Source organism: Penaeus monodon, chromosome 13 (assembly GCF_015228065.2).
Source record: "Penaeus monodon isolate SGIC_2016 chromosome 13, NSTDA_Pmon_1, whole genome shotgun sequence".
Lineage (NCBI taxonomy): Eukaryota > Metazoa > Arthropoda > Malacostraca > Decapoda > Penaeidae > Penaeus > Penaeus monodon.
In genome coordinates this window covers 12273443-12289963 of record NC_051398.1, presented here as the reverse complement: position 1 = coordinate 12289963, position 16521 = coordinate 12273443, and the positions used below count along the sequence as shown (strand labels likewise).

General features: G+C 36.0%; 2 non-coding genes across 2 annotated transcripts; both read left to right on the top strand.

Annotated features, from left to right (window-relative positions):
* The first annotated feature begins 4299 nt into the window (after positions 1 to 4299).
* Trnal-aag lies at positions 4300 to 4381 on the top strand. Its single transcript has one exon. It is a non-coding gene; the product is annotated as a tRNA-Leu (tRNA).
* Positions 4382 to 7471: 3090 nt separating this feature from the next.
* On the top strand, positions 7472 to 7553 carry Trnal-aag. Its single transcript has one exon. It is a non-coding gene; the product is annotated as a tRNA-Leu (tRNA).
* Positions 7554 to 16521: the final 8968 nt, after the last annotated feature.

Here is a 16521-nt window from a genome sequence, read left to right as displayed (position 1 = left end):
AAGAAGTGCCTGTCGAGGAGGAAGCGGAAGACAGACGGTGTGCGTTGCGGGTCTGACACTCCCTTCGCGAGGAAAAGGTGGTCTTTAAGTGGAGAGAGGGAGTAATCTTTTGCGTACATTACCGACTTATCATGTGACAATAATAAACGTACATATTGCTTTTTCCCGTTTGTCTTCTAAAAAAAAAGCTATATATGCATCCTACATTAAAAAGGAAATTGCAAATGAATACTTAAAATCAAAGACTGTGGTAGGATTAAGCGTCTCATCATTTTGATGATTTTGATCGAGGTCTTTTTCTTGAAATATTGGAGCTTATTTATCTAATGATTTCATAGAACGAATACACGAGGAAATGAGCAGAATATATTGTACTAAGATGCTATTTGAAATATATAAAAAATATTACAGACTAATGAGGGGGCGTGATATAGTTCAGCTCGCTAACGATACATAAAGACTTGGCATAACATGACTTTACAATATGTAGCATATAGAAACTGAAATTCATTTCGGTTACTTTTTATAAATGTGTGTATATAGTATATATATATATATATATATAAAATTTTATAAAATATATATATATATATATATTATATAAATAATGCATTCCTAAATATTCTAAAAGGAAAAAGATCTGACCTATATCGATTAGTAGAATGAATCAGGTCACGCGGTTTAAAATAGTAAGAAGACCTGTAGCCCTTTAAACCCTGTGATTCGGAGGTCGTGCGGAAAAAATGCGGTAGGTTTTTTTAAGGAATGTCACTGGAATGTTTCATCAGTCATAGGTAATTGCACTAATGGTAGACGAGCTTGCTACCTAAATTCGCAAAATATATAAAACATCAATTAATTTCAGTTATTTAACCCATATGCCCTACATTTTTGTGTATATACATATATAATTTAAAACATATTATACATAGATATACAAGATATACATAGATAACATAGATATACATATAATAATATATAAAAACATATACATATACTAAACATATACATATATATACATATATATACATACATACATAATATACTATTAATATATATACATATTAAATATATACATATATACATATATACATATATATACATATACACATATAATACACAAATATATATATAAATACACACACAAACACACACAATAATACATAACACACAAACACACACAATATATATAACATATACAAACACACACACAAAATAATATTATATTATAGTATATATATAATATATTATACATATATATATATATTACATATACAAACAAACACACACAATATATATACATAACACACACACACTACATATATACATAGACACACAAAAACCACACTACATATATACATATACACACAAATACACAAATACATATATACAATACACACAAACACACAATATTATTTCAATACACACAAACACACACATAATATATATATATAAAATATATATATATATATATATATATATATATGTATTTTTATTTATCTATATATATACGTGCGCGCGCGTTTACATCTTACAAATTTCAGTTAATATGCTCTATTTGTATGTGTGTATATGCACACGCATATACATACACGTTATTAAAACACGTATATGTGAGTGCAAGCTAAGTGATCTATAAAAAAATCACTCGGCGTTAGTGCACTTGATGATATACATTTGAGCAAACACAATAACGTGTACAAACATGAAAAGGGGGAAAACATCCACAATAAGATACGAAATCAAATCGTTTCGAACTCACAGCAGTGCGACTGGACTGCATAAACAAAACTATTTTTATCTGAAGAAATCAAACTTAAGTATAGGATAGCTGTTATATAAGCAATTTTGTTTCTCTATCAGTATGAATAACTGTACAACTAATAACAATTTGGTTTAATTCTGTCACTATAACAATATCATCAAATATCTACGAAGAACAATGAGTGACGGTGCATATGAAAAATCATTCTATCAAATTTTACGAAGCGTTTTATTATTCATCCATTTTATTACTATCCCAAATGCTTATCATGTTCTGCAAGTAGCTTGTCTACAAGAATAACATACCAATACATCAGTAAGTACACAGAAACTACAGCGTATCACATCAAAGAGTTCTCACTCTGGAAGAAATCAAACTTAAATATAGGATAGCAGTTATATAAGCAATTCCGTTTCCCTCTCAGTATGATAACTGTACAACTAATAAATAATTGTGTTCAATTCTGTCACTATAACAATATTATCGAGTATCTCCGAAGAACAATGAGTGATGGTGTATATCATAAAACCATTGTATATCAATTTTTTTCGAAGCGTTTTATTATTCATCCATTTATTACTATCACAATGCGTATCATGTTCTGCAAGTAGCTTGTCTACAAGAATAACATTACCAATGCATCAGTAAGTAAACAGAAACTACAGCGTATCACATCAAGGGGTTCTCACTCCTTCTCTCCACTAAAGAAGCTGTTTTCTACTTACATTAAAAATTGCAAATGAATACAACTAAAATCAGACACTGTGCGGTAGGTTAAAGCATTCAAACTGATGAGTTACTTCGGTATTATAGCCAGAAGATTTTAGGATCATATCTCTCTCAAGGTTCAGATTTCTCAAAGATCTATCATTTCTGGATTTATCATATATTTTTAAAGCCTTCTTTATCATTAACAAAACTTTACAAAATACTGGAATACATTATATGGTGAATGACGCTTAATAAATAGCCTTGATGGACACTATACTAACACACTGTATAAGCGTATATTTTCTCTCCATATATTTAGCAATAACAAGAAGAGGAATATTATTAATAATCCCTAAAGCGAAAAAAAACATAAACATCCCAATTCTCAAAATACCCATTAATGACATTTGTAAATCATTTCCGTATGACCTTATTTGCTCAGAATCACAAGGTTAAAAACCATAATATAAGTCACATCTTGCCACATCTCCTCACTATCTGGGACCTCATCACGATGAACACTTCAACAAGTTCTCTGCATCTTGTTTCTCCACACATGGAACTGAGTGACCAGTTATCGTCTCCAAACTTTGACCTTTTGCAAAGTTCAACCAAAGTATTAGGCGATGGAAATAACCTTACTATATGTACACCACATATCCAGATAACTAACACAGTCATGAAAGAAGTGGCTGTCGCAGGAAGGAAGCCCGGATGACCAGACGGTTTGGCGGTTGCAGGTCTGAGTTCCCTTCGCGAGGAGAAGGCTGGTCTTTTAAGCGGAGAGAGAGTAATCTTTTGTGTATATTTTCGACTTATCGTGTGACAACAATAAACGTACAGATGGGTATTTCCGCTTTCGCCTTCTCCTAATTAAAAAATGGCACAAAGAAGATATATATACACCCTGCATTAAAAAGGAAATCGCAAATGAATACCGAAAGACTGCAATAGGATTACGCGTATCAGTCATTTTTGAAGATGAAGTCTATTTTGATCGAGGTCTTATTGCTAAAATACTTGGGCTTATTTATACTTGCTATTTCACAGAACGAATACACGAGGATATGTTATACTAAGAAGCTATTATAACACATTAAAAATAATTACGGATTAATGAGCGGGGCCGTGATATGTTTTTATATTTATATTCATACTATATATATATAATATATATATATATAATATTATATATATATATTTTAATGTGGTGTGTGGTTTGTGTGTGTGTGCGTGTTATAAATATATGCATAACACAGACTTTACAGTATTGTAGTATATATATATGTATAATAATATTATATAATATTATGCATGTATATATACTACACATATACATATACGTGTATATATTATAAATATATGCATTCATATGTATTCCTAAAAAGGGAAAAAATTAACCTATAAACGATTCGTGGAACAGATCCGATCATGGGGGTCTAGAATAGTAAAAAGACCTGTGATTCGTTGGGCAGATGAGGTCGTGCGGAAAGATATATTTCATTTGAAAGTGTCAGTAGGTATTATGAGCAATTGTGACTGGAATTTCTACCTAAATCCGCATGCGTGTGCCACAATTAAATTCGACTGTCGGACTTCACGCACATAACAGAGCGACCGGACAGCATGAAAAAAAAGTATTCGCTTATCAGGAAGAAATTAAACATGACCATATCTGAAAAGAGGCGGGCTGTTTACAACAGATTTTTGCGAAGACAAGTGATGCTGCGAAGTCATTATATCAGAATTTTACGAAACACTTCATATATAGATGTATATATACTTTTTTTGAATTACTATCACATATATCTTTATTGTTTACAGGTAGCGTGGCCGAGCGGTCTAAGGCGCTGGTTTAAGGCACCAGTCTCTTCGGAGGCGTGGGTTCGAATCCCACCGCTGCCAACGATTTTGGCACTGCAATGTGCCAGTGCTGGCCCATAAGCAAGACGCGGGCGAACCAAAATAACCGTAGAGCTTGGAATTGACTCTGCTGTGCCGCAAGTTTCCCTCTATTTACAATCCGTATTTATTAGAGATTCTCTAGATCCACCAGTGGCAACCATTCCATCATGTGATGAAAGTAACTTCATTATGTACCTCCACAAACTCTGGAATAACTGCTATAGTGGCGGAGACGGTGGCCTGCCACAGGATAGAAGTACGGAAGACAAGCGGTTTGTTGGGAGTAGGGAGTGTTGGGAGTCTCCTACACGAGACGGCTGGTGTTTGAGGGGGGAAAGAGAGGAATAATAATAAGTGTAATATTTCGATGGCTTATTAATACGATTTGCGATAATAAAGATAATTACTTCATTAAAACAGAAACCTATTACAAAAAAGATTATTCCAAGTCCACATTGTATTTGTTTGCAATGATTTAACATGCAAAAAGATTAAGCACTACGTTAAACTATAACAATATTATTTTATCGTCAGTCATTGGTCTTTGTAGACCCTGCTTAACGACAGAATTTATTTATTTTTTGTCGGTGGTATAAATCACTGTAGTGATTGAAATTAATCTAAAAAGCATGCAACAGATGTTTACGTCCAAGATCGGCTGTCGCAAGAACGTGGGGAGAATACCTGACGGTAATTGGGTCTTTAGTGGGTGTTTTAGTAAAAAAAATAGTTAGTAGTAATTTAGTTAGTTTATATGCGCTGTTAATATCTGCAACTACTTTTGTAAACTTATGAATGTAGGTATTGCATTTCTGGTTCACATATGCAGAAAGACTCCCAGATCTGAGCCTCAAACATTAGTTTTCACTGCTTTACGCCCACCAAAATTTAGGTTAGTTACCAAAAGAAATTGACATAAGGTATGTTACAGTAAAAAATCAGTCAAATATAATTATATATATATTAAAATAAATATTTTAAAATATTTTTATAGATATATATATAAATAAAATATATTAATATGTCCCTCAAAAGATGACTCCCCGTTATTAGCTTCAAACATTATCCTTCCGCGAGGGATAATTGTTTGAAGCTAAGAGCAGGGAGTCATCTTCTGAAGGACTTTAGAAAACAAAAAGGGACGCATATTTAATTTTCATGTGTGACCGATGCTTCCATATCTAATGCACTTTAATCGTTAAAAGACGTTTTCTTTAAAGGGAGTAATAAGTGTTAATCCACGGCTTTGATCAGGAGCAACACAGCAGAGTCTCAGTAGAATCTGCCTTTGCAAACTCACTCTACTGACCTTAAACATTTGAAATTACCATAAAGCTACAAACTGACCTCAGTTGCCCTGCGTTTTCAAATCATATTAAATCAGGTAAACATGTTCACCTTTCTAACAGTACCACCTGATCCATTCCACGAATCAATATTGTTAGATCCTTTCCTATCTTGCCACGTTATCAAAGGACTGAGCACGATGTTCACTTCAACTTTCCCGGCACGTGTTTTTTTCTGCACATGGAACTGGGGTGAGGGGATATTATCTCCTCCGAATTCGCTCTTTTGCCAACATCACATCACACTATCGAAAACCTCATCACGATGAACATTCAGCAAGTTCTCTGCATCTTGTTTCTCCACACATGGAACTGAGTGACCAGTTATCGTCTCCAAACTTTGACCTTTGCAAAGTTTCAACCAAAGTATTAGGCGATGGATATAACTTTACTATATGTACCCCACATATCCAGATAACTAACACAGTCCTGAAAGAAGTAGCCTGTCGCAGGAAGGAACCCCGGAAGACCAGAGGGTTTTTGGCGGTTGCGGGGCTGAGACTCCCTTCGCGAGGAGAAGGCTGGTCTTCTAAGCGGAGAAGTAATCTTTTGCGTATATCTATATGACTTATCATGTGACAATAATAAACGTACATTATGGTATTCCGTTTTCGCCTTCTCCTTTTTAAAAAATGCCCACAAAGAAGCTATATATACACCCTGCATTAAAAGGGAGATTGCAAATGAATACCTAAGTCTGCCAATAGGATTACGCGTGTCAGTCATTTTGATCGAGGTTTTATTGTTAAATAGGGCTTTATTTATACTTGATTTATATTTTCCGGATTATGAGCGGCCTTGATATATTTTAAAATTTATATTTAACATACATACTCATATATATATACATATATATATATATACAAATATATATATATATATACATTATATTATAAATATATGCAATAATGCATAACATGACTACGGTAATGTAGTAATGTTATATATATACACATTTTTGTATAAATATTATACAATATATACATGCCATATACGTGTATATATTGCAAATATATGCATTCATAAAATATTCTAAAAGGAAAAGATCTGACCAATATGATTTGGGGAATGGATCCGGGGTTAAAGCGGTCTAGAATAGTAAGAAGACCTGTTGATCTTCAACCTGGGATTCGTAGGGCAGATGGGTCGTGCGGATTTCTTTTTAAAAATGTCAGTAGGTATTTGAGGAATTGTCATTGGAATATTTTCATCAGTCAGAATGGCAGACGAGCTTTCTACCTAAATCCGCAATATTTATGAAATATTAATTAATTTCAAAAGTTGCATGTGTGTCACAATTAAATTCGGCTGCCGGGCTTCACATATCTGAAAAGAGGCGGGCTGTTTACTGCAGATTTTTGTTAAAGTAATTTCATTTAACTTTCAACATTATGATTTCAACTACCAATACATAATTTGGGTTAATCCTGTCACCATACAACGCTATCGAGTATCTGCGAAGACAAATGAGTGATGCGACAATCATTATATCAGAATTCTACGAAAACACTTGATATATATATAATATATAATATATATATATATATATATATATATATATATAATATATATGATATGTATATATATATATAAAATATAAAATATATATATATATTCTATTACTTGATATATATATATATATATATAGTATTATATATATAATATATAGATATATATATATATATATATATATATATATATATATATATATTCTATTACTACACAAATATCTCTCATTTTTACAGGTAGCGTGGCCGAGCGATCTAAGGCGCTGGTTTAAGGCACCAGTCTCTTCGGAGGCGTGGGTTCGAATCCCACCGCTGCCAACGATTTTGGCACTGCACTGGAGCAGTGGCTGGCCCATAAGCAAGACGCGAGCGAACCAAAATAAATGCAGAGCTTGGAACTGATTCTATCTGTGTGCCGCCAGTGTCCCTCTACTCACAATCCGTATTTACTAGAGATTCTCTAATCCATCAGTGGCATTATGTGATGAAAGTAACCTCATTATGTACACACTAAACTCTGGAATAACTGCCTCAGTGGTTGAGAGCGGTGGCCTGCCACAGGATGGAAGCACGGAAGACAAGACGCTTAGGTGTTTGAGGCGGAAAGAGAGGGGTAATATTAATAGTGTAATATTTCCACGGCACGACCGAGATCAATTTTGTTTTACTTCACTAACAGAAACCTGCAACACATAAATTATTAAAAAGAAGGAGTCTACTCGATGGCGTGTAATTCCAAGTCCACATTGTATTTGTTTGCAATCCATTAGGATGCAATAAAAATTAAGCACTTCGTTAAACCGTGACATAATAATTTTACCGTACCTCATTGGTCTTTGTAGACACTGCATAACGACAGAATCTGCATAACTTATTTATCGGTAGTATAGTTCACTGTAGTGATTGAAATTAAACTAAAAAATTTGCAACAGATGCTTACGTCCAAGATCAGTTGTCGTAAGAACAAAGTGGGGAGTACCTGACCTTTAGTGGTTGTTTTAGTAACGTAGAAATTTCAGTTTATATACGCTGTTAATATATGCAACTAATTTTGTGAACTTATGAATGCAGGTATTGACATAAGGCATGTTACAGGGGAAATCAGTCATAAAATCGTACCTACAACAGCATCTTAATCCGATGTGGACCTGGAGTTTGATTTGATGATGCAGGTTATCTGCGACATTCGTTATTTCTATTTTCTTATTGTAATAGGATTCGATTTTAGAATTGGAGAACGAAACAGAGATTTGTCGTTTAAGTTTATTGTCAAATGTAGTATAAATAGAAATATATCTATAATATTACTCCTCTCTCTCCGCCTCAAACACCAGCCTTCTCCTCGCGAAGGGAATCTCAGACCTGCGACCGTCAAACCGTTTTGATTTCAGTGCTTCCTTCCGACAACAGACCACATCCTCCACCACTGTGGCAGTTATCCAGGATATGGTGTGCATAATGCGTTCGTTGCCGCTGGGGGAACTAGAGAACCTATAGAATTACATACGGTTTCTGCGTAAAGTGAAACTGGCAAAAGAACGAAGTATGGAGAGGATAATAACTCCTTACTCGGTTCCATGTGCAGAAACACAAATTCGTAAAAAGATCAGATCACGCGGTTGAAAATGGTGAGAAGACATGATTTTTAACCTGGATTCGTAGGGCAGATGAGGTCGCGAGGAAAGATATTTAATTTGGGAAAATACCGGTACTTCATCAAGGTGATTTGGGTTGACCTAATGCCAAAGGACACCATTACCTGAATTCACAAAATATCAATTTCTATGGTCACTTAACCCAGATCCCATAGATTTATGAATGGTTATGTACGCGCGCGCGTGTGTGTGTGTAATTTAAGTGTGTATGTATGTATGTATGTATGTATGCGGAGAGAGGGGAGTAATCTTTTGCGTATATCTATTTTACTTATCATATGCCAATAAGAAACGTACATACGAGTACTTCCCGTTTCGTCTTCCCCAAAGAAACACGAGCCTGTTACAAGTTCCGCCTTGCTCATTGTGGTAAGAGTAATTATCCTTTAATATCTGTCACGAATGATCGTGACCTGGCTAAATAAGTTATTAAGCTGCTGGAATAAACTTACAAAACAAACAAAATTCATTCAGCAAGAAATTAAACGTGAACATTAACAGGGTATTTGAAGATTGACTGACACTGTTAGATTAATTTAATTTCACTCGCACTGTGATTATTTATATATGAAGTTACTCCTGTCCCCATAATAATGTTATCGAGTTTTTTTGCACAGGCCAATGGGTGACGATGCATTTGCTATTTTTTCCTTTTACTATAAGACATTCTTGCAGTAATCCTGTCAACATAACAATGTTATCGAGCAACTGCGAACAGCAATGAACAGCGGTGCGTGCGATAAAATCATTTTACCACAATTTTACGAAGTGCTGTTTTATCCATTTTTATTACTAACAGAAATGCTTATCATATTCTGTAGGTAGCGTGGCCGAGCGGTCTAAGGCGCTAGTTTAAGGCACCAGTCTCTTCGGAGGCGTGGGTTCGAATCCCACCGCTGGATTTTGGCACTGCAGTGTGGCAGTGGCCGGCCCATAAGCAAGGCCAAGGAGAACGCCGCCTTCGCAAATCCCTCTCAACTGACCTGATCATACATATACATGTATGTGTCTGTGTAGTGGTGTGTGTGATACATATACATATATATGCATATACACATATACATACATACATACGTATACATATTTATGTATATGTATATACACATATAATATATATACACATACTTATGCAACTGCACACATAGGCCTACATAAATACAGGGCATCTAGATTAAATACCTTTTTAGATTCACGAAATTCTTAATATTTTGCGTATATATATAACTTCGTCTGACCTCGGAGTCTTAAGACAGATGAAAATATTCCAGTCCCAATTCCTAAAAACATTAATAATCTTATTCCGCACGACCTCAGTTGCCCTTCGATTCAAATCAATCACTTCAATCAGGTAAACATTCACTATTCTAAACAGTACGACCTGATCCATTCCACGAATCAATATATGTTGGATCTTTTCCTATCTCGCCACATTATCAAAGGGCTGAGCACGATGTTCACTTCAACTTTCCCGGCACGTGTTTCTCCGTACATGGAACTGAGCGAGGGGTTATTATCCTCCTTAAACTTCGTTCTCTTGCCGACTTCACCACACGCAGAATCCATGCCTACTTCTAGAGATTCTCTGGTTCCTCCAGCGGCAATCAACGCATTTTGCAATGAAAATAACCTTACTATAAGCACACCACATCCTGGGATGACTGCCACAGTGGTGGAGGAAGTGGCCTGCCGCAGGAAGGAAGCACGGAAGGCAAGACGGTTTGGCACTCGCAGGTCTGACACTCCCTTCGCGAGGAGAAGGTTGGTCTTTGAGGCGGAGAGAGAGGAGTAATATTATGGATATATATATATTTATTTATACAACACTCGATAATAAACATAAACGACCAATATCCGTTTCGTCTTCCAATTCTAAAACCTATTACCATACAAGATTCAGATTCATGTTGTATTAAGAAGCTATCAATTTAGTAGCTACGTTTCGTCTTCCAATTCTAAAACTTATTCTCACTGTTCCATAATTGAGGTCAATGTCGTTTACCTCATGTATGAAGCTAAGAACGGGGAGTCATCTTCTGAAGGACATTAGTAAACATAAAGACGCAATATTTAATTTTCATCGTCGGAAAATGTGTGACCGACGCTTCCATATCTAATGCACCTTTAATCGTTAAAAGACTTTTTCATTAAGTAATAATGTGGTTAATCAACGGCTATTATCAGGAGCAAGACAGCAGAGTCTCAGTAGAATCTTGCCTTCGCAAACTCCACTCTACTGACCTGAAGGTTTTTACTTACCAATAAAGCTACGAACTGACTGTCACGTGAAAAGAATTCCCGCGGCATAACATCAATTTACAAAAACTGTTCGGATGTATTAAATAGCATTTAAAGCTGAAATTACATATATAATGAGACGCATGAAATAATAAAAACACATTTATATATATGCCATGTATGTGTGTGTATGCACATATACACATATGACCTATACATATACATATATACACATACAGACATACACATATAAATATTTATGTATATGTACATACTTATATATATATATATATATATATATATATATATATATATATATATATACATATATATATACTTATGCAACTACACATAGGCCTACATAAATTTAGTAGTAAACGTTTTCTTATTCTCACTGTTACTTGATTAATGTTAATTTCGTTTACCTCATGCCCGTATCTGACTTCGTGATGTAAATAATCGGTGTGACGGAGAGCGAAGGATAAGGTTAATAGCCTCCGAACTAGTACAGTGTTAACGTGTCGGCCTCTCATCCGAAGGGTCGGCGGTTCGCGCCCCACCCAGGCGCGAGAAGTTGCTACTGTCGCCTGGAGATTACCGCTGTGGCTGGGCACAGGTAAGGACTAGTTTCAGCCGAGTCAGCACCAACTGACAACAATGTGAGCGAGTCGGCATTAGACGACACAGGCCGGGTTACTCTCATGGGCATAGCCTTAGCCATAGCATAGGCTGAGCTTCGCATTGACATTTGCGAAATTCTAGCTTCGCCCGAGCCTTCCATATATCGGACTTATCTTATGATGTTAGAAGCTAAGAACGGGGAGTCATCTTCTGAAGGACTTAGTAAACATAAAGGACGCATGTTTAACTTTCGTCGTCGGAAAATGTGTGTGACCGATGCTTCCATATCTAATGCCACCTTTAATCGTTAAAATACTTTTTCATTAAGAGTAATATGTTAATCCACGGCTATTATCAGGAGCAAACACAGCAGTCTCAGTAGAGTCTCGCCTATCTTGTTATATGCTTTCTATAACAGTTTGGAAGATAATCCGCCACCGGGTTCCACTACTCAGATTTCATCGGCACATCGGCTGGTAATAAAAACATTTGGCATACATAATGTATATGCTAATTATAACTTATAATCTGAAAGCCATACCAGTGAGTAAAATACGAGCGTGTGTATGTGTGCGCGTGCGTGCGTGCGCGTTTACAAACTTACAAATTTTAGTTAATATGTTCTGTTAAACATAACTCATTTATGTACCTGTATATATGCATACATATGTATATGCGTATGCACACGCATACACATACACATTATGTGTATGTGCGCGCGCGTTTTCTAACTTACAAATTTCAGTTAATATGCTCTATTTAATATAACCCACTTATGTACCTGTGTATATGCATCCATATGTGTATGCATATACACCATTAAAACACGTAAGTGTGAGTGTAAGCTAAGTGATATACAAAAAAAAATCCTGGGCTTTAGTGCTTTTGATGATTCATTTGAAAAACACGAACATGTGAACAAACATGAAAAGGAAAACATCACAATAAAAAATCGAAATTAAATCGTTCGAACTCACACAGCAGTGCGACTGGACGCTAAACAAATATTTTTTTTTTTGGAAAAAAGCAAACTAAGTATAGGATAGCGTTTTTAACAATTTTTCTTTTCCTCGTATGATAACTGTACAACTAATAAATAATTGGGTTTTTTAAATTTGTCACTATAAAAATATACGAAATACGAAGCCTTTATTATTCATCCCTTTATTACTATCACAAATGCTTATCATGTTCTGCAAGTAGCTTGTCTACAAAAAATAACATTACCAATCCCATCAGTAAGTAAACAAAAAACTACAGCGTATCACATCAAGGAGTTCTCACTCTTGTCTCCACTAAAGAAGCTATTTTCTATTTACAAAAAAATTTCGCAAATGAATACAACTAAATCAGACACTGTGCGGTAGGTTTAAAGCGTTCAAACTTATAAGTTACTTCGGTATTATGCAAGATTTAGTATCGTATTCTCTCTCAAGGTTCAGATTTCTCAAAGATCTATAATTTCTGGTTTTATCATATATTTTAAGCCTTCTTATCAGATAAGAAAACTAAAAAAATACTGGAATACATTACATGGTAAATAAAGCTTTAAAAAAAGACCCTTTAAATGGACACGAAAAAGAACAATTGTATAAGCTTATATTTTATCTTCAGATATTTAGCAATATCATGAAGAGGAATATTATTAATAATCCCCAAGGCGGAAAAAAACATAAACATCCCAAATTTTCAAAATACCCATTAATGATATTTGTAAATCATTTCCCCCGTGACCTCATGTGTTTAAAGAATCACAAGGTTAACAACCATAATATAAGTCACATCTTGCCACATCTCATTACATTTTCAGGGGCTGATCACGAGAACACTTCAACAAGTTCTCTGCATCTTGTTTCTCCACACATGGAACTGAGTGACCAGTTATGGTCTTCAAACGTTGACCTTTTTGGGGAAAATTCAACCAAAGTATTAGGCGATGGAAATAACCTTTCTATATGTACACCACATATCGGGATAAACAACACAGTCATGAAAGAAGTGGCCTGTTGCCAAAGGAAGGAAGGACCCGGAAGATCAGACGGTTTGGCGGTTGCAGGTCTGAGATTCCCTTCGCGAGGAGAAGGCTGGTCTTTTAAAACGGAGAGGAGTAATCTTTTGCGTATATTTCCGACTTATCATTTGACAATAATAAACGTACATATGGGTATTTCCGTTTTCCCCCTTCTCCTAATTAAAAAAGGCACAAAGAAGATATATATACACCCTGCATTAAAAGGAAATTGCAAATGAATACCGAAAGACTGCAATAGGATTACGCGTGTCAGTCATTTTAAGACGAAGTCTATTTTGATCGAGGTCTTATTGCTAAAATACTTGGGCTTATTTATACTTGCTATTTCACAGAACGAATACACGAGGATATGTTGTCCTAAGAAGCTATTAGAACACATTAAAAAATAATAGGGATTAATGAGCGGGCCGTGATATATTTTTATATTTATATTTCATACACACACACACACACACACACACACACACCACACACACCACACACACACACACAATATATATTTTAAAATATATATATATATATATATATTTATATAATATATGCATAACACGACTTTACTTTATTCGTTATCAAAAAGAAAACTAAACCTGAACATATCTAAAAAGAGACGGCTGTTTACAAACAGATTTTTGCGAAGACAAGTGAGTGATGGCAGTATTATATCAGAATTTAGGGAAAAAAATTCATAAATATGTATATATACTTTTTTTAATTACTATCAAAAATGTCTCATGTTTACAGGTAGCGTGGCCGGCGGTCTAAGGGCGCGGGTTTTAAAGGGCCCCATCTTTTCGGAGGCGGGGGTTCGAATCCCCCCGCTCCCAAAACGATTTTGGCATTGCACTGCGAGTGGCGGGCCCTAAGAAGACGGGGCGAACCAAAAAAAAACCGTAGAGTTTGGAACTTGACTCTGGTCCGCTTTTTCCCCTCTATTTAAAAACCCTATTTACTAGAGATTCATGATCCACCAGTGGAAAACATTCCATCATGTGATAAAAGTAACTTATTATTACCCCCCAAAAAACTCGAAAACTGCCATACTGGGGGAGACGGGGGCCTTTCACAGGATAGAAGCAGGGAAGAAAAAGGGGGTTTTTTGAAGTAGGTTTGAGTCCCCCCTACACGGGGGCTGGTGTTTGAGGGGGGAAAGGGGGGAATAATAATAAAGTAATATTCGATGGAAATCGATTTGCGAAAATAAAGATAAATACTTCTTTAAAAAACGAAACCTATTACAAAAAGTTTACCCCAAGTCCCCCAAGTTTTTGTTGAAATGTTTTTAACATGCAAAAAAATTAAGCACTTCGTTAAACTATAAAAATTTATTTTACCGTCGTCATTGGTTTTTGAGACCTGCATAAAAAGAATTTATTTTTTTTTGTGGGGAGTTAAACACTGTAGTGTTAAATTAATCAAAAAGTTTGCAAAAAATTTTTTACGTCCAAGATCGGCTGTCGAAAGAACGGGGGGGAGAATACCGCGGTAATTGGGTCTTTAGTGGGGTTTTAGAAAAAAAATTATTAAAAAAATTTTAGTTTTTTTAGCACTTTTAAATATCGCAAATACTTTTGGAACTTATGAAGTGGGTTTTCATTTCGGTTCACATATGCAAAAAGACTCTCAGCTCTGACCTAAAAACTTTTAGTTTTTCACTCCATTTCGCCCCCCAAAAATTTTGGTTGGTTACAAAAGAAAATTTACAAAGGGATGTTCAGCGAAAATCACACAATATAATATTAATATAATATTAAAATTATATGTGTGTGTGGGTGTGTGTGGTTTTGTTGTGGGGGTTGTGTGTGTGGTGTTGGCGGTGTGTCCCCCCAGAAAATGATCCCCTTCTTAGCTTCAAAATTATCCTTTACGCGAGGGGTAAAGTTTGAAGCTAAGAAAGGGGGGATCTTTGAAGGACATTAGTAAAAATAAAGACGCAATATTTAATTTTATCTCGGAAAATGTGTGTGACCGACGCTTCCCTATCAAAGCCCTTTAATCGTTTTAAAAAACTTTTCTTAAGAGTAAAAAATGTGGTTAAACCCCGGCTATTATCAGGAGCAAACAGCAAAAAGGGCCAGTAGAATCTTGCCTTTGCCAAACTCCACTCTACTGACCGAACGTTTGTAATTACCATAAAACTACGAACTGACCTCAGTTGCCCTGCGATTCAAATCATTTAAATCAGGTAAAAATTACCTTTCCCAAACAGTACGACCTATCCTTCCACGAAACAATATATGTTTGATCCCTTTTCCATTCGCCAAGCACCTTCCCTCCCAAAAAGACAGACACGGACGAAAAGAAAACAGGATGATGAAAAGGTCCTCCCTCTCCCCTGGGTAACGGGCCTTTATTGGACGTTTAGGAGGGGGGATGACGTTCCGGCAAGGGTGGCGGGCGGGGGGCAGCGGGTGGAGCCGAGCAACGCCAAGAGAGTTTGCAATGCCAGAAACCCCCGATCATGGGCTTTTGCATGGGGTATTAAGAGATGCACCGCGCCCGGTCCCATGCAATCTCGGCCTCGGCTCTTCCGCTTCCGGGCGGGGACGCGCCCCCCATTGTTTTGATGCCCGATGTATGTGCTTTCATGACTTTGTGCCCTACTTAAGCTACTCTTTCCCCAACCCCGGTTGTAAAAACGGGGGGGGCGCAAAAGGAAAAGGGTTAAAAAGCCCCAACCTAGTACAGTTTTAAAAGGGTGTGGGCCCTTTCCTCTCCAAAGGGTCGGGGGTTCGCGCCCCCCCCA